Below are 22,188 nucleotides of genomic sequence, written 5' to 3' on the forward strand. Positions count from 1 at the left end.
GGGAGAGAGCAGATATTCAAACAATAACATCAATTATTCTAATCTGCACTCTTGATGGCATATAATTGGCTTTCCTCCTGCATGAAAAAATGCACTCAATACTTCCCTTAGGAATAAAGCAAATGCATTTAATTAAGGCATAAAATGCAAAGTCCTACATCCCATGATCTCAATCAAGTCCAAATGCAGTTCCTTTTGATCTGGAAACAAATGAACAAGTAATACAAGCATATTCTTCATCCACACCCAATATTTTATGGTGAAACAGGGATACTCTAACCAAATAAACATACTCATTCAGATAGAGAAAAAGAAGAGACCCTCAGAGTCACTGCTGCATGGCAATTAATCCCTGTGTCACAGTAGTAAAGGTCTGCCATCACAGAATTTAGGGAATATTCCCTGATTAATCCCCAATTTAACCCACTCCTGTGTTGGTTACTGATCACCAATCCTTGTTTCTTGTAACTTAGACTTTGCTCTCCTAGAGGCTCTTCTTTCTTCGTCACTCTCCTCAGTCACATCGAAAAGGCACATGGGAGAATCTGAGCACCGCAGAAGCTGAGTAACTTCCTGTTTCTGCCATTAGAAAATTGAGAGCCTAAGCCTTGTTTTGTATTTTAGTCTCAAACCAAGCTGGTGGCACTTTTGGAGATACAACTTTCAAAAACTTGTTGGCATTTAGCTCTTTGACTTCAGTCAGCCCCTTGTGCCAGCAGTCACACCCACAATTCTTTTTGAGATGTATCTCTTGTCTAGATGTCTTGATAGCTATTTTGATCTTACCAGGCTTTTTGGGGACCACACATTTGGTCTCTTTTCTCTGCTCATAAGTCAGTGAGAGGTCTTAACAAAGAGTTTGATGATCACCTCTCCCTCTGTGTCTTGATTTGGTGTTTTCCTTAAGACTTTGTCTTCATTGGCTTTTGTGGCTCAGGCCTTTTCTAAAGTTTATATTTGACTACTGTAGTTGAGTGCATCTTTCAAACCTGCAAGTCCTGAATTTTGGGAATTCTTTGTTTCATTTCTGATTGCCAACAGCCTAATTTTTTCTTAAACTCATCTCTTTTCTGTGGTATCATGCAAAACACAGCTAATAGCCAGTGTAGTGGGCACAAATTCATTAAGTATACTACCTAATTTTAAAATAGGCAATAGTTTTACCAAACAATCTGGCAGAAATAACATTGGATTGTCATTTATCTAAACTTTATTAATGATGTCCACACTGCCTGACACTTGGCTCAAAGTCCGTAGCACCCTATTTTAGTTTTATAAATACTACAACAGCACTCTGACTCTAGTATTAATTTCTTTATAAGTCCTGGAATAACAACAGTGTCAAAATATCAGTCCTTTACAACATTTATGTTTTGCTCATGTTACAATAAGGACAAGTTGGCAGTTGCCCTGCTCTGCTCTCCTCCACATGTTTTCTCAGTCTGGGACTGAATAAAGCAACCTCTGTCTGGGGCATGGTATTCTTTCCTGGAACAAATAGCACCGAAATAAAAGAGAGACTGAGTCAGACGATGCAATCATATTAAAGTTTTGGTTTTGATATAATAAATATCACATTTACTCACATTCCATTGGTCAAAGCGTACTTCATGGTCAAGTTCAAAATGAAGTAGGACATAATTTCTATCAACGGAGCTCCTGAGTAACTCCTGATAATGAATGAGGATCTATAAAGCGGTTATGAGGGAGAATAAATAGTTGGACAACAATCTATTCTGTTACTGATCCCTTTAATTTTATTTCTTTATACCCTGAAATTTTATATTCTTTTTTAATATAAACTTTTGTTTCAGGTTAGTAAATACTGACTTTCCAAATAGATTATAACCAATTTGATGCTAATTTTTTATCTTCCACAACTTTTAGTATATTTCTGAGGATATGATATTGATTGATTGATTATGAGGCCATATCAGCCCACCCATGTTTATGGATGAGTTTAATCCCCCTGCAGGATTTCTACTTATATGTGGGGCAGACAACTCTTTCTCAAATGTTTTGATTCTTACTGTACTACAATCACTTGTATACTTATCAGTTCCATAGGGATAGAGGTTAAATAAAAGCTAATTCATCCTTTTCATAAGCCCTATATGTATATTTTAAAAAGAAAAATTACAACTAAAAGTAGTCTATTTTTGTTTTAAGGAATGTAAACTATATTCAGTAAATTGCTTGAAAAATGTAAATAGCAAGGAAAATATCTGTGACAATTCAGGTAAAGAAAACATAAAATATTTCCTGTATCCCCCTGAAAATTTTACCCTTGATGTCAACTGTATGCATTTCTATTACAAGAGAACATTAGTTAGGAATTACAGAAAAGCCTTGAGCTGGGGAAAAGTCTATTAGCGAGATTATGAGTCCTAGAAGATTCTCTGAGCAGTTCTACTGCTCTTGGGAATCTTCTAGGGCTCCTGAAGTTTCAGAGTTTGGGGAGTTTTGCAGATTTTTTCAATGACATATCACATTCCAACTCCTATGTATGTGAATTTGTCACACATGATTTTTTATTGTTAGTAAACATTTCCTTATTGATTCAATAAATTATTATTTACATAATTTATGCAGGAAATATTTTGATCATATATGGATAAAAGGAGTACTTACCTTTCATGGTCTAATTATCTAGAAAAGGAGCTTTATAACACAAAATATAAATGTTAAGATAGTTTGTTAAATGTGGAACTGAAGTATTACAAATAATATGTAGGACCCAGGAGATCTATCTTAAAGTTACCTGCCTGAGGCAACAAGAGAAAATTTACTTGAGGAATTTATTTCTAAGGTGTATTTTGAAAGATGAGTAAAAGTTCTGTAGCAGAAACAGAATAGGTATTCCAAGGAAGAGGAAATTTTATAACATAAAGGAAAAGGAGTGTAAAATATCATAATAGACTCTGGGAGCTATAAGCAATTTTAATTACTAGAAAATAAAGAATAAAGTGTCATATAAAATAAGTAAGTTTGGAAAACAAGGAAAGAGGTAGACTGTGATGGGCTTGGAATGCCATGTTTTGGAACTAAAAATCAACCACGTGGGAAGCAGTGTTAAATACATATAGTCTTTATTCTTCAAAATGCAGATCCTTTTAGCGATGATATGTGATGATATAGTTTTAGGCCTGGTCCTAATTATTGTTAGAATTTTTTGTTGTTGTTAAGCCAATGAGAATAAAGATATTTGTGTAATCTTTATTCAAGAATCTGAGTATGTAAAAATTTGAGGAATTTTAAGTCAGTAAAGTATGTCTGACATATTTATATGATGAATGGTCAATCAGAGCCAAAGGACCCAAAATTTGACTACAGTTGTTTACGAAATTTTCCAGATAAATTCTTGAATTCATAAACTTGCCCCCCAAACCTTAAGGATATGCCATCAGTTATGAGACAAAATTTTAACCAGCTGAACTTGAATCTGATGCACACTTATAAGAGAGAAACTTCATAATTCACACATATCCCAAGGAGCTTTTCTCATCTAAATCAGCCACTTACTTTGAAATTGTGACATTATTATCAACAAATTGCTCAGCAATGCTTGAAACCATGATTTTACTGAGTTGAAGGCATTTTAGCCATGGAGAATTAGTACAGTTTGAACCTATCTACAGCATAATCAAGTCTAGGGTTAAAGACAGCTAATCTCTTAAACAAGCTCAGCAAAGGAGTTTTTCCTCTGCAGTTACAAGTTCATTGGGTTCATAGCTCTTGTCCCAGAAGAAAGAAATTGCAATCATGTCAACCACAGCTGAAGAGTGTAATTTATTAACTAACAAATTCATCTGAAATACCACCTCAGTTATATTTTCCACACCTATATTAAAATAAATAAAATTTCCATAATCATCTTTAAATTTTCCCTAAAATGATTTTTAAGAGCATGGATGTCAAAATATCTCTCACTTTTTAAATTCCTTCCACACGTCTAGTAGTGAATCTGATTTACAAACACAGAACACAGACTTCCATAATATAGCATATAGTGGAAGCTGATACACAGACCCTTTTGACTATATGAGTTGTTTATGAATGGAGGCCCCAAATTGTATATTATTTACTTGAAGGTGGTTAAGACCTACCTTACAAGAAAAACTAGTTCATCAGGCAAAACACACCTCTTAAAAACAGGAAACAAGTAGAACATAGGGATAACACAGATTAGATTTCTTTAAGGAATGTCTGTTAAATAACCTCATCTTGGCCTTGGAAGTACAAAAGAGTGATCCCTTATTGCCAAGTGAAACCTCACTGTGGGTTGATTTTTAGAGGTAAATAGAAAGTAACTTGAAAGTAAGTTATCCGTAAAGCCAGGATGATTGTTATTCAGTGTTTCGTTCTTTTACTATTAGTTTTAGAAATACTTCCTTGAGGTTTACTTCTGCATATTAATAAAATATATCCCTTTTATATTATTTATAGAGGAAGTTTTAAACTTTAATTTTAAGATAATGCACTATTTCTTTTGCAAGGCTACCACAAAATGTTGAGGTTTTTTTTTTTTAATAAGTTGCTTAATTCAAAACCTTTTATTTCTAAATTAGACATTTTTTAGTGGTCATATGAAATGTACAATAGATATGTTTATTGTATAAACCTCTTCTAATTCAAATTTAGAGAAAGCATTCAGGTCATCTAATCGGTAGGGAGTTCATGACAAGTAAAGATGGGGTCAATGATGCTTTTAAATTACAGGAAACTAAAAAACACATGTGCTAAATTAAGTGATATAAAAATTTTATTTCCTCAAGTTACCATTTACTGGGTCAGAAACCAATTGTATCACTATCTTCTTTAATAGCTTTTCATCCTAATACCTTAGTTGAATAGATCTATTTTTTATTTATTTTTTATTTTAATTTTTTAGATCTATTTTTTAAAGTAATTACCTACTCAACAATTCAGCTAGATAAAACACAAAGGCAAAAACCTCATCACTATAACAAATCTTTAGCAATGGAATCATATGCAAAATTCCAGCAATGTCTGTAGTCCAACATCTAATCATGTACATAACCATTACTTATTTCCCAGAAGTGAGTGTCAAGTTAATTAGGACTTTTATTAAGTTCTTCATCCATACAGCAAATGAACTCTGGTCAGATTTTGGAGTAAACTGAACTACTCTACATGGGACACTAAATACATTCCAAGATTTTATTATTTGAATGTGTTGCTACTGTAGTGCAAATCTTTTAAACAATTATCAATACTATCCTACAACTCCATGTACTCTTTTTACTTAAACACTCACAATGGTAAAAAAATGGTACAGATTAGATGGAGCCAATGAGTTCTCTGTGCTCTGGGCAAGTCTCTTTCTTCTCTCTCTCCACAATGTCACCACTGCAATAAGCCTTGGAGAGCATGGACACAAATTTCATTTTGCCTTTTGTCTTTGTGCATCAGTAATCATAAGATACCCAGAAAGCCTAAGTCATGCATCATTCCTTGAAAATACATCTTTATATGGACCTGTATATTGTTTAATCTGACCCCATCTGCCATTGTCCCCAACTTCTGAAATCCTTCCATTGTGTCCTCTAAAATCACGATTCATTCTAAGTAAAAAAGGAAAAAAAAATAACCCCAAACTCACCTCTCATCATTTATTTTTCTTTTATTTTTTTTACCTTTTTGCTTCAAATGATACTTGGCTTTAACCTGAAATCGCTGTTTTACGTGCAGCTCTCATAAAACCAAACCTGACGGAGGACGATTACCTGTCTTGCTCCTCATTTCCTCAGGCTAAACCCACCCCCTCATTTCTGCTTTGAAACACTTCTTATCTGATTTTACTACCTGTTCTTCATTTTTTTTTTCACTTATTTAAAGAGTTCGTGATCATCCACCCTTCATTTCTTTAAGATTTTACCTCTTCACTCATTGAATCTCACTCCTACATTGACCCTATCACGTTTTCTTGATATCAGTGTATATATAGATGATTCTTTCACTTGTGTGTGGCATCAGTGCTGTTACCAAATACTCTGGTTGTCTTCTGTTCAGGTAGGACTGCACTTTCTAGTCCCCTTGTTGTTGGGTGTGGCCATTTGCCCAGCTCAATGAGTTCTGAGAAGTGATTTAATTGGCCCTTGAAGCTGAAGCATTTAGTCAAATGGAGATTCTCCAGAGCCTGATACAACCAACAACCTTCCACTGCTGCTGATGTGATGGAGATGTAACATGAGCAAGACATAAACTTGGATTGTTTTAAGCTGCTGAGTATTATTTATCTTATTTTCTGCAACAAAACCTAGGTTATTTTAACTGATACACCTGGTCTCTCCATTCTTTGCACTCTTATAGCAAAAGGCCTATCTTGGTTAAATTTTATTATCTATTATAACTAAAATCATGAAGCTGAATATGGCTGAAAAAGAATAATCTGTTTTGCTAACTGGCCTGACTTTAAACTCAGGCCTGATAACCACATGTGACCCCTTAATGCTACCCTGCAATCCTGCCACATTTTCTTAGTCCATTTAACTTCCTACTCGAAAGCAACTATTATATACCTTTTCCTCTGTCCTCAAACATCTACTATAGTTTATAAATTATCACAGTACTAGAAAATATAGTGTTAGTGCCTTGAAAGTAGATATTAACCATAGTCCACAATCACTGTTTCCGCAATGACTTAATAAATATGTTTGGGATACCTAAATGTGAAAGTTAAAACACATACTCCTCAGTTTCTTCCTTTATTCTCTGATTTGATTTATGCATTGTATTTTTTTCAAATTTAAAATAACTACTATTCGTTAAGTGTCTGCTGAGGGCTAAGCAATGCATTACATTCTTTACAAGTGATATCTCATTTAACTTTCAAAATAATCCTATAATGTACTACAATTATTCCCTTTTTCAGATAAGAAAATGAAAGCAAAGATATTAAATACTTTATCTCAAATTACAAGTCAGTCAGTATTAGATGTGGGATTTGTAGAGGGGTTGATAGTGGATTCCAGAGAACATGAGTCTAACCACTACATAGCTTGCCTCCCACAACATATTGGAGAGAGTCTGAACAGTTTGGTGAAGAAGCAGGAGGAATAAGGAAGGTTATATTGTTCCCTGAGATTCCAAAATTAAGAGCTGTTATGTTGACTCTCATCTAGGAAAGAACACTCTCAGACTTGAGTTCATTTGATAGTGTTTGTTCAGGTACTGGGGCTACAAAGGAAAAAGGATTGTTGCACTGGATTATTCCTAGTAGTTAATCAATGGTTATGATAACTCTAATGACATTTTGAATAATGATATACCCATTTGGGGGTTTAGATACACTTCGTTTTTCTCCAGCTTTGCCACTTCTTATTTGACTTCAATTTATCCTGATTTCTATTATTACAGTTTATAAAATAGTAATTCTAAACAACATCACTGAGTTATAGTGAGAATTGGGGAGATGATACATGTGTGAGGGGCTGTGTCATATGTTGCCCTTTCTGAGCCTTAGTTGAGTTGGGACATGCTGGCTAGGCTGTTGGGACATGCTGAGTTGAGTTGGGACATGCTGGCTAGGCTGGCCTCTGTGATTAGACTGCCTCCTGAAGATTACCAAATGGATTTCTGGGCAAACATAACTCTGATAATATTAATCATTATCAAATGCTTACTATTTTTCTAATCTTGTATCTAACTATTTCCCCAGATTTACAGTCACAGATCCCCATGGGATATAGAAGAGAGAGACTCAAACCCATCTGACAGAATGATGGTGGGAATAGAATGCCATAAAACATAGATTACAGAAAAAGATAATAAGATACTTTAGAGAAAAATATGTGTATTAATGAGAAAAGACCCTGGTCTGGGGGCTCAGACTGAGCAGGACCTACATGGTACAGTGGACCAGCCATTTTGTATGGCTCTTAATTAACCTCTCAGCGTTCTCATCTTGGAGATATTGGAAAGGAGAAGACTACAATAGCAGGACTGAATCACTGGGGGCTCAAACAATTCTGCTTTGTAATTTTTTTTACAAGAGTCAGGCATGCAAAAGGGAATATATTTTCCTATCTTCCTAAGAGAGAAGTAAAAACTACAGAAGCAGTCGGAGATGATGATGAACTCAGAGTAGTGACTACAAAGGGAATAATTTCCCCAAGGTTGTCAGAGGTCAAATAACACTGCTCAAGAAAAGCACTGTTCACATAGCAGACCATGGCAGGTGGATTGATGCAGAATACAAGGGATGCAGACAAAAGGCAAAGACATGGTAAGGGAAAACTAGGTCAGAGACCTATAGGCCACCAGGCAGTAATTTAGATTTTTGTGAGACACTTCTACTTTGGGGATTCCTAGAGTCACAAGCAGAATAAGAGCTTAAGGCTTTTATTTTTGGTGGGTGATGTCTTGTGATCCAAAAAATTGGAGACAAACTGCTAAAATTCCTTTCCTATGATCCTTCAGCTAATACATTTTAGGTCACATTTGTTTACATCAAGTAAAATCTCTGGTAAATATCATTATCATCAAGTATTGGTCTCTTCCCTGACAATTCTATAACTCATTCAGGAAAAGTAGGAAAATGGTTTTAGAGTATAAATTTTTATTAAAACAGGAGTTTTTACATTTTAGAGAGCCATATTTTTGGGTGAGAAGCAGAAATGAATTTTGGCTGCTTAATGTAACCTCTATTTTGTCTTCCACTAAAAGCCAGAGTTGCATTCAACTAACCAAACTAAATTTCTACAGTGTTTTGGTAAAGCCTTATTTGCTTATGTTTAGTCCAAATGTGCTAAAAATTGCCAGTCTTCTACCTTCTTTTGTTGCAAGTAAACTTGCCCTAGCAAGTGAATTTAGGGATTATTATACTTTTTCCAATACAAACTGTTTGTGTAAACCTTTCTACATTGTCAAAATAAAGACTTTGTTGAAGGAAAGTGAAATAGAAAAGGACTAAAATAATAAAGTTGATGGATTACCTCAGTATTTCCCAGAAGAAATTTTTATTCTCTTATGTTTGGTAGTTTCTTATCTCAGTGGACTATACCTCTACTTTTTATCAATTACCTGAGGGGCACTTCTGTGCAAATACTTTCAATTCTATAGAGTCTTCTAGCAGACCTCCCTGTTACCTTTTGCTCTTTATCTCTGGATTCTATCAGATGCTTTCAAGAGAACTATTCTGCAGCCGACTCTCCAAACCTGAGCACTAGATTGTTTCAGATCTTTTCTTCTGTGAAATAGCTAAGGATCCCAAGATACCTATTTGAAAAGCAAGCACCATTTTGTAAAGGCAGGAAACTCCCTTTGATTCACTCACAATAAGAAATCTTTCTATAACGTTTTATTTTTATTAATTTGTATTCTTTTGCAAAATTTCTATGGGGTGAGATATACGTGTGTGTGTATATATATATATAGAGAGAGAGAGAGAGAGAAAGAGACAGAGACAGAGACAGAGAGTCAGAGACAGAGACATAGAGTCAGGTTATCTATTCATTGTTGATGACTAAACTTTTAAATACAACATTCTCTACTGTTAAAAATGAGTAGCATTTAAAATATATATATTTCTGTGAAGCAGAGGTTTTTAAATTGGTGTCTTCAGTCATTCCAGAGCTTCATGGGCATAAGAAATCCATGAACTGAGATAGAAAAAAACAGTACATATTTGTCCCCTACTGATATTTAGGCTTTATTTATTTATTTATTTTTCAATTAGAAATGTGGATAATAAATCACTGCAGTATTTGCGGTACTTTGTTACCCATAGAAACCGTACATGTTTTCCTTTTCCTATCCCATTAGAGATACTGTACTATATATAGATTTTACATTCATCACCACTTTGTAATCATAATTATTATATTCTTTCCTGCTAAAACCTACTAATGTATTTAATAATGATGCACTCATATTACTATACCATACAATTTTTAAATTATTTTATAACTTTATTTCAACATATTTGTGTTTCTTTTTTTCTAATATTTTACTTTAAGGATTTTAAAAGGCCCTATGAAAGAAGCTAAAGGTGTCATACAACCGCCAGAAGAGTCCACAAATAAATAAATAATAAATAAATAAATGTAAACATCCAGTGCAAAATTTCAGAAGTCTAAGAAATCTTAGATTATTGATATTCTTAAGAAAAGTAAAATGATAATAAAAATTCTTCATATGGTGATTCCAGTTAGTAAAGACTTTTCATTTCTCTGCTATCTGACTGTTATTGTTCCAGTGGCTAGAAAAAAATGTGGTGAAGAAAATAGGCACAGATAGACTACATTTAACTTTGCAATCATGAATTTTATATTTTAGTATGAGACAAAAATAGGTAAAGTTTTAAATTACTATAATAAAATGTGTTAGACTGTGTATTCTTGTCCCTCAGTGCTATCTTCAGTAGTGTTGTTGTGTTTCTTCCTGCTCTCCCGCCCCCCTGCCCCAGCAGCATTTCCATTTCACCTTTTCTGCCTCTGTTGAAATTCCCCATCTATTTTTCACACTCCACTAGGCAGTTTACCATATTAATCACTGTTGTTACAAGTTAGCTCTTTGTGCATTCCTACATAGGGGTCATCTCTGAGTACGGTCCTGTTGATTGCTTTGTCTTTTGGTAATACAATTTTTCCCCTTATTTCTTTCAAGAGTTTTATATTTTGTGATTGAATCTTTGAACTTTGAATGTTGAACAGTCAAGCTGAGTGTCAGGTTCAAGGACAGCTTTAATTTTGTAGTTTATCTGGATTTTTTTTTAACATCTTAAATGGAGTATAATTGCTTTACATTGTTGTGTTAGTTTCTGCTGTATAACAAAGTGAATCAGCTATACGTATACTTATATCCCCATATCCCATCCCTCTTAAATCTCCCTCCATCCCTCCCTATCCCACCCCTCTAGGTGGTCACAAAGCACCAAGCTGACCTCCCTGTGCTATGCGGCTGCTTCACACTAGCTATCTATTTTACATTTGGTAGTGTATATATGTCAATGCCACTCTCTCACTTCATCTCAGCTTCCCCTTCCCCTTCCCCGTGTCCTCAAGTCCATTCTCTACATCTGTGTCTTTATTCCTGTCCTGATCCTAGGTTCTCCAAAACCATTATTATTTTTTTTACATTTCATATATATGTGTTAGCATACAGTATTTGTTTTTCTCTTTCTGACTTACTTCACTCTGTATGACAGACTCTAAGTCCATCCACTTCACTACAAATAACTCAATTTCTTTTCTTTTTATGGCTAAGTAATATTCCATTGTATATATGTGCCACATCTTCTTTATCCATTCATCTGTCAGTGGACACTTAGGTTGCTTCCATGTCCTGGCTATTGTAAATAGTGCTGCAATGAATATTGTGGTACATGACTCTTTTTGAGTTATGGTTTTCTCAGGGTGTATGTCCAGTAGTGGGATTGCTGGGTCATATGGTAGTTCTATTTTTAGTTTTTTAAGGAACCTCCATACTGTTCTCCATAGTGGCTGTATCAATTTACATTCCCACCAACAGTGCAAGAGAGTTACCTTTTCTCCACACCATCTCCAGCATTTACTGTTTGTAGATTTTTTGATGATGGCCATTCTGACCAGTGTGAAGTGTTACCTCATCGTAGTTTTGATTTGCATTTCTCTAATGATTAGTGATGTTGAGCATCCTTTCATGTGTTTGTTGGCCATCTGTATGTCTTCTTTGGAGAAATGTCTATTTAGGTCTTCTGCCCATTTTTGGATTGGGTTGTTTGTTTTTTAATATTGAGCTGCCTGAGCTGCTTATATATTTTGGAGATTAATCCTTTGTCAGTTGCTTCATTTGCAAATATTTTCTCCCATTCTGAGGGTTGTGTTTTTGTCTTGTTTATGGTTTCTTTTGCTGTTCAAAAGCTTTTAAGTTTCATTAGGTCCCACTTGTTTATTTTTCTTTTTATTTCCATTTCTCTAGGAGGTCAGTGAAAAAGGATCTTGCTGTGATTTATGTCATAGAGTGTTCTGCCTATGTTTTCCTCTAAGAGTTTTATAGTGTCTGGCTTTATATTTAGGTCTTTAATCCACATGCAAATCAATCAACATGATACACCATATTAACAAATTGTAGGATAAAAACCATATGATATCAATAGATGAAGAAAAAGCTTTCGATAAAATTCAACACCCATTTATGTTAAAAACTCTCCAGAAAGTAGGCATAGAGGGAACTTACCTCAACATGATAAAGGCCATATATAACAAACACACAGCCAACAATGTTCTCAATGGTGAAAAACTGAAAACATTTCCACTAAGATCAGGAACAAGAGAAGGTGCCCACTTTCACCACTATTATTCAACATAGTTTTGGAAGTTTTAGCCACAGCAATCAGAGAAGAAAGAGAAATAAAAGGAATTCCAATCTGAAAAGAAGTAAAGTTGTCACTGAAGTGAGAGAGTGGTATTGACATATATACACTACCAAATGTAAAATAGATAGCTAGTGTGAAGCAGCCGCATGGCACAGGGAGGTCAGCTCGGTGCTTTGTGACAACCTAGAGGGGTGGGATAGGGAGGGATGGAGGGAGATATGATACTATACATAGAGAATTCTAAAGATGCTACCAGAAAACTACTAGAGCTAATCAACGAAATTGGTAAAGTAGCAGGATGCAAAATTAATGCATAGAAATCTCTTACATTCCTATACACTAATGATGAAAAGTCTGAAAGAGTAATTAAGGAAACAATCCCATTTACCATTGCAACAAAAAGAATAAAATACCTAGGAATAAACCTACCCAAGGAGACAAAAGACCTGTATGCAGGAAACTATAAGACAATGATGAAAGAAATTAATGATGATACAAACAGATGTAGAGGTATACCATGTTCTTGGATTGGAAGAATCAACATTGTGAAAATGACTCTACTACCCAAAGCAATCTACAGATCCAATGCAATCCCTATCAAACTACCAATGGCATTTTTCACAGAACTAGAACAAAAAGTTGCACAATTTGTATGGAAACACAAAAGACCCTTAATACCCAAAGCAATCTGGAGAAAGAAAAACGGAGCTGGAGGAATCAGGCTCCCTGACCTCAGACGCTACTACAAAGCTACAGTAATCAAGACAGTATGGTACAAGGTGCAAAAACAGAAATATAGATCAATGGAACAGGATAGAAAGCCCAGAGATAAACTGACGCACATATGGTCACCTTATCTTTCATAAAGGAGGCAAGAATATACAATGGAGAAAAGACAGCCACTTCAATAAGCGGTGCTGAGGAAACTGGACAACTACATGTAAAATAAAGAAATTAGAACACTCCTTAACACCGTATCTAGATTTTATTGTTGTGTGAGTGGGGGTGGTGCTCTTTCCAAAAGTCCATATGTTGAACCAGAAATTTTTTTGAACATAGTAGTGACAGGTTTTGATTTATCTTTGTTAAAAGATAACTCTTGTTTCTTTATGGAGACTGTCAAGCAGAAACTGAAGAAATAAGTCAGCAGGATACTGCAATAGTTCAAAGAATGGTTGAGTATGTGAAAAGTTGTCAAATTCATGTTATAATTTAAAGAACCTAGAGGATTTTCTCATGGATTAATGTTGGTTGTATGAGAGTGGAGTAAAGAAAATTTCCAGGCAAATGTCCTGACTAATTAGATGGACTGTGGTGACATTTACTGAGATAGAACATAATGGGTAAGGAGCAAATATTTCCCAGGAGCAGGGATAGAGGAAGAGTGAATCATCCATTCACTTATTCACTGAATAAGTGTTACAATTTTATTTTATTTGACGTGTTAAATAGGGGCCACCTAGGTGAATCAGAAATATGGTCTTTATCCTCAAAGCATGAATGTTATAGGATTATAAGCATTAAACCACAATTAAGTGTGACAAATTATAAGGCAGATCTAAATCAGTATATTATGCAGACACACAGTAGGAACACTGATCTTGTTAGAGTCTAAATGTTGTTCCTCAAGGTATAAGGAATGAAACTACAGACATGAAATTAAAAATGTTCATTCAAGTACTTAAAATTTAAAATATGAAATTAAAATTAAGGATGACAATTCTCTACTTCAGTTTTTCAGTACTTCCTGATTATCAAAGATTTAAATATCTTACTGTTAACACACATCTTTTCCTTACCTGACCTCATTTTACATTTATACTTCAAAACTGCAAAACTTTACTCCTCTCTCTCTTCTGCACTTTGTCATATGATATATTCTCTAGCAGAAGTGGCTCCTCCTCTTCCATCCCCAATTCCAGGTACCATCTGGTAAAATAAGCCTTAACCTAAAATAATCAACTCAAATTTTGACCTCATAGAAGCTTTCTTGAAACACTACAGAAAGGATTAACGTACCCTCCTCTCTGTCTTTTAATTTCTTATACTGATTTTCTAACTCTTTTTCATTGTATGTTATCACTTCCTCATTCTTATAAATGAATTACCTAGATAACTTAGAATTTAAAGGAAGTATTGACTTTGACATGCTTGGTACAATCAACATTGCTCTAGAGGCAACCTACAATGTCACTTGGATGAGTGTGCACACATTACCAGGAAAGGGAGTAAAAGTGTTGGCAAGTAGGGGAAATATGTTTGTAATGGAAGGACAGGAAAACAGGGAACATGAAAATAAGATGGAATTTCTTGAGGTAAAAAATAAATGTGTTGATGATTTTTCTATTCCCATAATCTGACACAGGAAATGATTCTCTCAGAAGGTTACAGTTGACTTTCACGTCTCTTAGTACTGTTAAGCCAAAATATTATCTCTCCACCACCTATCAACTTATAATTTTAAGTTTTTATTTTATATTATTTATACATCACTAGAATTAGAAGTTATATAGAGAACTACAAGACACTTTTATAGCAATAATTCACTTAACTATTTGCATGTCACAGATGGCATGACTTTATTAGTTGGTTGAATGTGGGAAATGTGTTGCCATCTTCTCTTACTATCGAGACCACAGTATTCAAGTAGAATTTTTTAAAAGAAAATCTAACGCCATTTTATTATCTGAAAATTATGACACGAATTCCTTAAGTGAGATTCCGCAGGAAACTTATAAACATATATACATATGTGTATATATATATATATATAAAATCAAGGATAAATATTTGAACAGTGAAGAGATTTGAAGGTCAACTATAATTTCCTAAAATATTTCCAAAGGTACTTCTGGAGATTCAAATAATTATCTAATCGAATTAAGTCTAAGAGAGGCAGAAAGCCTGCCCGGACTTTTCTTTAGTCATCTTTCTGGTAGTTCTGGAGCTGAAGAGAGAGATGTTACCATCAATTACTGGGAAACTGTAGTGTTATATCCTCCTAAAGCATATTGACTTTTCTTTTGAAAACTGACGCTTTGAGCTGATCTTTTAATCCGTGTCTTGAAAACTAATTATACACTACCAAATGTAAAATAGCTAGTGGGAAGCAGCAGCATAGCACAGGGAGATTAGCTGGGTGCTTTACAATGACCTAGAGATGTGGGATAGGGAGGGTGGGAGGGAGGCTCAAGAGGGAGGAGATATGGGGATATATGTATGCGTATGGATGATTTCATTTTGTTGTACAACAGAAACTAACACAGTATTGTGAAGCAATTATATTCGAATAAAGATCTATTAAAAAATAAGAATTGAAGAATATCACATTAATTACTTTTTAGATTGTAATTTTGTATATATGTGAATTTAAACTTGCGGGCTAGCTACACCACATGAACACCTTCATGAAACAAACAAAAATAGAAACTTTACAGATCTTTATTGAATAAGTTATTCTGTTGTCCTAGGGTTTCTCTATAAGATTTTCTGTCAATATTTGTTACTTTCTGTGCTACAAAACAATGAGGTCTTGGAAATTTCAGTAATTAGCTTTGATTACTTGTGTAAAAACATTCTGTGTGTGTGTGTGTGTGTGTGTGTATTTGTGTGTGTGTGTGTGAGAGAGAGAGAGAGAGAGAGACAAGAGACAGAGACAGAGACTGAGAGAATGAGTGTGATACCCTGGGCTTGGTTCAAGGATTCATTTATAGTGGACATACTATTTTATTTATTACACATTTTCAGTTCAATTAGGCTTCCACATTTCAGAAACTTCTGACTATATCAAATTCTTCATAATCATAACAACTCATAACTTGATAGCGGGGACAGATTTTTGTATTCTCTCTCACTTTCTGTGTGTGTTGGCTAAAATGAGACCGTTTTCCTTGGTTACAAAGAAAGAAAAAAAATGATAATTTGCTGTGTAATTCAGGTAAGTATATTACAATTTTCTGTTTTTTCAGAATTGTCATTACCTTTGAATTTAGGAATGGATAAGGGAAATTTAAAAATTAACAAGCATTTATTCCTTCAATACAATAAAATTAAATCAGATGCATATTATTTAAAAGGAGTTGTTGATCCACTCCCACTCAGCTGTGTTTGTGTGTTTTTGTTTGTTTGTTTATGGGTGTCTTGTGCATTATTTTTGCTGTAGCTAAAGGCTTTTCTTCACATGATATAGACAAATCTTAACAGTATTTTGATACCCATCTGACAGAAAAGTATGTGTAATAGGAGGATTATGTATGTATTATTTTTTTTAAATCATCATCAACAACAACAAATCTTCAGGGAAATGTAGTTTCCACAGGGCATTAACCTTGCTCACAGTGTCATATTGCATGGTAAATTTTTTCCCTTTGCTGAACTGAATTGCTATTGAGATACCATTTTCATGATTCTCAGTTTTTCAAATTTATGCAGGTGTTGTACTGCATGAGAAAACCTGAATTTAGTATGTGAACTGGAATTGCCAAAGGAGGATTGCTGCTCTCCTGCTAACTTTAAATAAGTCATGTCACAAATCGCATGTAAGCCTTGTAAAATACTAACACCGGGAGACATTGAAAAAAATCAGGATTACTGTGAACCTGGGAAAAGATCTTCCAAATATATATGCAAACTAAATAAAACAAAAACTGAAAAAAGTTTTAGTTTTAAAACCAGATTTATGAAATATTTTCCTGAAGTTTGTATGATAATTAGGAAGGTGACTCAAACAGTAGAGAAAAGCAGGAAGCTTGTGTGTTTTCCAGGAACTTCTCCTATACTTTACTTCCCTCTAACCAGAGACTGGCAAATGTTGACATGAAAGTGCTCCTAAATTAAAAAATGGAATGGTGTAGATAACACATAAACTTTTATTTCAGGCTTCCTTCTTCCTTTCTCTTTTTTTGAGTATTAAAGCTTATTTTCAAACATATTAATTAATGGGACCTACACAAAAACTCTTGTATTTATTATAGTGTAGCTGTGTTTTTGAAGAAGGTGCTAGCTATAGTTTAAGAAATATTAGTTTAGGGAAGAAAACATACAGTGGAAATTAGTTGTTTTTATTTTTGTTTGTTTATTTTCTATAATAAAAAAGATAAATTGTCAAGAAAATATGGATAAAACTGTAACTCAGTATTTAGACCTCATCTTTTCCCTTTGTTAATTAGTAGAAAAAGGGGGAAAAGAGTGAAGATATAGGAAATTCTGTTCTATTGACTAAACCTGATATGCAGGAGAGAGAGAGAAAGAGAGAGACTGTAAGTGTCAGCCTTATAATTTAAACTATATTTAAGCTAGCTTATTAACAGTCTCGGTTTTGTAAAAATAGGTACATAGATGATAGATAAGTAGATACATACACAGATAAACAGGTGTAGATAGATAGAATAAGTGAGCAATAAAAACCCCTGTTATCTAAAATAGATTTATTGATAACCTACTATATTATTATATATTATATATTACTATATATTACTATAATATATACTAGATAATATAATATAAAAGTAACATATAGTCTCTGCCTTCAAGGAAAATATAGTCCTGTTGGGGACATAAGCCATATCTATAAGTAGTAAATTGGGTAGACAGACTATGCGAGAATGTCAAAAGTTAGGCCTAGAATTTTGAACTTGATTCTTAGTGCAAAGGAGAGCCACCAACTCTTATGAACAGGATTTGGCTACTGAAATGATGTGTTTTCAAAAAAAGGAATCTATAAACATTGATTTCCAAATGTGAGGACAATTTTGCCTTCGTATTTTACTGAAATATTATAATACAATTGATATTATCAGTCATTTTCTCTTTGAAATGCTCTTATCTCTTAATTTTGGTACCCAGGGTTCTACTTTCTCCTCAAATTTTTTCACCAATATTTTTTTTTTTTTCTGTGGTTCGCGGGCCTCTCACTGTTGTGGCTTCTCCCGTTGCGGAGCACAGGCTCCGGACGCGCAGGCTTAGTAGCCATGACTCACGGGCCCAGCCGCTCCGCGGCATGTGGGATCTTCCCGGACCAGGGCACGAACCCGTGTCCCCTGCATCGGAAGGTGGACTCTCAACCACTGCGCCACCAGGGAAGCCCTCACCAATATTTCTTATTCACCTTTATGGGCTCTTCTTTTTCTTTGCAATGTTGATATTTTGTTGCAATATTTCTTTCCCATGTTAGTATTTCATAGCATTCTTCCCTCAGTTAAAGGCTCCTGTTCATTCTGTTCTCCATGGGTGACCAAATAAAATTACCTGAACTCAAATACTAAGTTTTGATGCCTCTCAACTAAGTCTCTGACTTCTCTCATTTAAGCTTCAGATTCACTTATTAAACTGCATGTACATCTTCACTTGGATATCAAAAAAATTTTACTATGCTCAGTACTGAACTTATCTTTTCTCAGACGGTGGACATTCATTGTATCTTGACTACCCAACATCAATTTTCCCTTCTTGACAGCATAACAGTTTTATTTTGGAGAAATACCTCATTCTCATTTGAGTGAGTTCTTGTCAGTCCAGGGATTCTGCTCTCTCACTACAGAAGTCAAAGGAATTTTTGGAGAATATAAAAGGCTCTCTGTTAGATCCCTTCTTTTACTATCCTGTGTGGTCTAAGTGTGAGCACATGGCCAAAATAATAGACAACTGGATTCTGTCTCTTTGATTTTGAAAGTTGTGATACTGGGACTGAAAACCCAGGGTCTGTTTATGTAAATGGTGTCATCTTTCTTGCATGATTGAGTAGTTCTTTCAGCCCCAGTTCTTTCCCCGGTTTCTATCCAATTTGCACGTCTCCTATTCCAAATAATACTCTTGGGGATTGGGCGGTCATAGTCATCACCAGGCTCAACTAGGACAGGTAAATCCAGATCATGTATGTGGCGGTTGATAGACCTCAGAATATCTGTTTCCAAGCTTGCTCCATAGGAGTCTCCACAGGGTTTTCTCATAACATGGCAATTAGTTTTCACCAGGGAGAAACTGATCATCATCCAAGAGGGAGCAAGATAGAGTATCTAGGGTGGAAGCCACAGTCTTTACAGTCTAATCGCTGAGATGACCTTTCACCATTTCTGCCTTATTCTATTTATTACAAGTGAATCAACAAATCCAGCCCACACTCAAGGGGAGGAGATTATGTAAAGGTGTTAACCACAGGGGAAAGAGATCATCTCATGGGGGCATCTTAGACACTATCTACCACACCTTTCAATACATTTCCTTCTGCTTAAGATAACTAGGATTGCCTCCTGTTGCTTATAGCGCTGTGTCTCTCACTGGAAAACTACATCAGTATTACCCTTCTCTTGTATTTCTATACCCTCTGGTACTTCTATGAGCCACCAAGGGATCCAATGGGCAAATCTTGTGTTAATGTTTGCCACTTCACTCTCCCATATTCCTATATTCCTAGATCCCATTTCATGCCCTTCCTTCAGTTTCCCAAACAACTTTAGTTGAGAGGAATCTCCATGACCTGGACTTTTTCTCTTTTATTATCTTAATCTTCTGCCTCTAGAATTTATTCTTCTACTTCTACTTTTGATTCATTGAACACCCTACACTGTGCTAGCTTTCCTTTTTGTTCATGTGGCTTTCCCCATTTTCCCAGCTCAACACTAGATTATCCTCCCTGTTTCTGCATTTAGACCCCTGCTTGTTGGGCACCTTACCTAGAAAACCACTTCTTATTTCCCAAGTCTGAGTAAAGTATTTTCACTGTGAACCCACAATGATATGTGAATATCTCTATTATTGTACTTTTCACATGTTATTCAAAGGATCTGATAAGTGTTTGTCTTCCCCAGAAGACTGTGAATAGTAACTCTAGTTTTATGTTAATTTTGGAATCTTCATGTCTTGCACATGTCTCTCTTATATGAGTCTCAAAAGATGATAAATTATATAAACAAATTCTACATCAACCTTCTAGATGATTCAGTAAAGATAGTTACATTGAACCATAACTAAAATTAAGTAAAGTGAGTATCCGTGGAGAATAAATCATTGAAAGTGTCACCACTCTATGTTAGGTTTAGAGCACACATTGAACTGACAATTTATGAATTCAGAAGTCCACCAGGACATAAAAATGGAGAATTAGAGCAATTACGGATATTTTTGCCATATTTGGAAACTTTTCCCATTATTACCTATACAACTTATTAATGAAGTAGTTTTATATGACTTACCATAAGTGTTTAGGGCTAATGAAGACATAAATATTAGCAGAGGCTCACAAGTAGTTGCGAGTTTTGATGATTAGAGATTGTTGACATTTGATGTGTAAAACCCAATAGGAATGTTTTATATTGACACAACACAGACACAAAGCAGAGACATATAAGTTTGTGATATAAAAAGTGATATGTGATTATACTCCAATAAAAAAGTTTAAAAAAACTTTTAAAAAAGTGATATGTGTCATGACTAGGAATTATGTGATACGTAGAGTATGATTTCTGAATGACGCAGTGGCCATGAGACTTGACTTTGCCTTTTCTTTTTCACTTAAAATACTGACCTTTCTCTATCCACTTTTGTTGATTTCTACCAAGAAACAATGTTAATCTCAACTGAAGTATAAGACACTGGGAAATCATACTTCAGTGGTAACGCTTCTGTAAGGGCTAGCTTTCTGTCAACTTTTTGAGAATTGATTTTTATGTTTTGTAGTCCTTGCCTCAACATGTCTTCCTCCTAAGTAAAAAAGGTTTTTATATTAAAATCTGAAACTCAAATGTATTTAATCATAGTAGGAGATTTTATCAATATACATATTTAGATTAATTCACCTTTCTTGAAATACTTATCTGCAAATTAAAATTTCTTATCTTTTACCTAATCCCTAATGAGCCCTGATCATTTTCCTGCCAATAGACTGTTTTTAGCATCCTTTCTGGAAGTAACATTGAAGCCCGCAAGATATTTTTTAGCTTAATATTTTAAATAGTTATACTTATATAATGTTTATTTAATTAGGAATGAAAGCAGCTTTCTAAAAAGTCCACAAATGGCAATAGACTTTTCTCATCTGAGAACATTATTAAAATGAATCACATTTATGCTTATTCTATTCAGATTTCAAAATTTGAGTCATTAAGGAGATTCCATTTCATGTTTATACATATTTCTCCATTTTCTTTGAATATGTATTCTTGGTTTTGAAAATGTAATATAGTTTATTTACGGAATAAAGTTGGACTTCCCAGCCTCTACTTATTGTCATTACTTGAAACACTGGCTATTTTTACTGGAGTTTGCAGCATAAAAATGTACAACACTTTTATTCTTAGAATTTCCTATTTTACCTTTGAAACTGATAATTTTATTCAACCATACATCCAGATTTTTATACTATTTGGCATATTCTTTCAAGAGCTATAAAAATCTGCTTTTTACATAATGAGACTTCCTTTAATATCCATTTAAAAACCCATGTAGATCATATTCTTTTGATAGGTGAGTAACTCAGGGTAGTTTACAGCTTCAGGAACACCCAGTACACTTACATATGTGTGTGTGTGTGTGTAACTGATTTCCAGCAGTGTAACATCAGCTGCTGTTGTTAAGCCATTGTTAATATATTCCTGAATAGGTATTTGTTTCACTGGTCTAGTTTTCAAGAGTTTCCCACAGAGCTGTAAAATAAACTGCACTCAACACCTTTATTCAGATTCTGGTGCTAACATTTAAATATATATATATATCATATTAAGAATGTTTTCTGTGTAAAGTAACATTTTCTAAAAAATAAGAAAAAAATATTTTTACATATTTTATACCCTTTATGCATATGAAGCTCATTGGATTCTCTGGATAAAGACAAAGAACTTGATTTTGGTAGAATTTGTTTAAATAAAAATATTTTA

This window comes from Leucopleurus acutus (assembly GCF_964270905.1).
Source record: "Leucopleurus acutus genome assembly, chromosome: 5".
In the NCBI taxonomy this organism is placed as follows: Eukaryota; Metazoa; Chordata; class Mammalia; order Artiodactyla; family Delphinidae; genus Leucopleurus; species Leucopleurus acutus.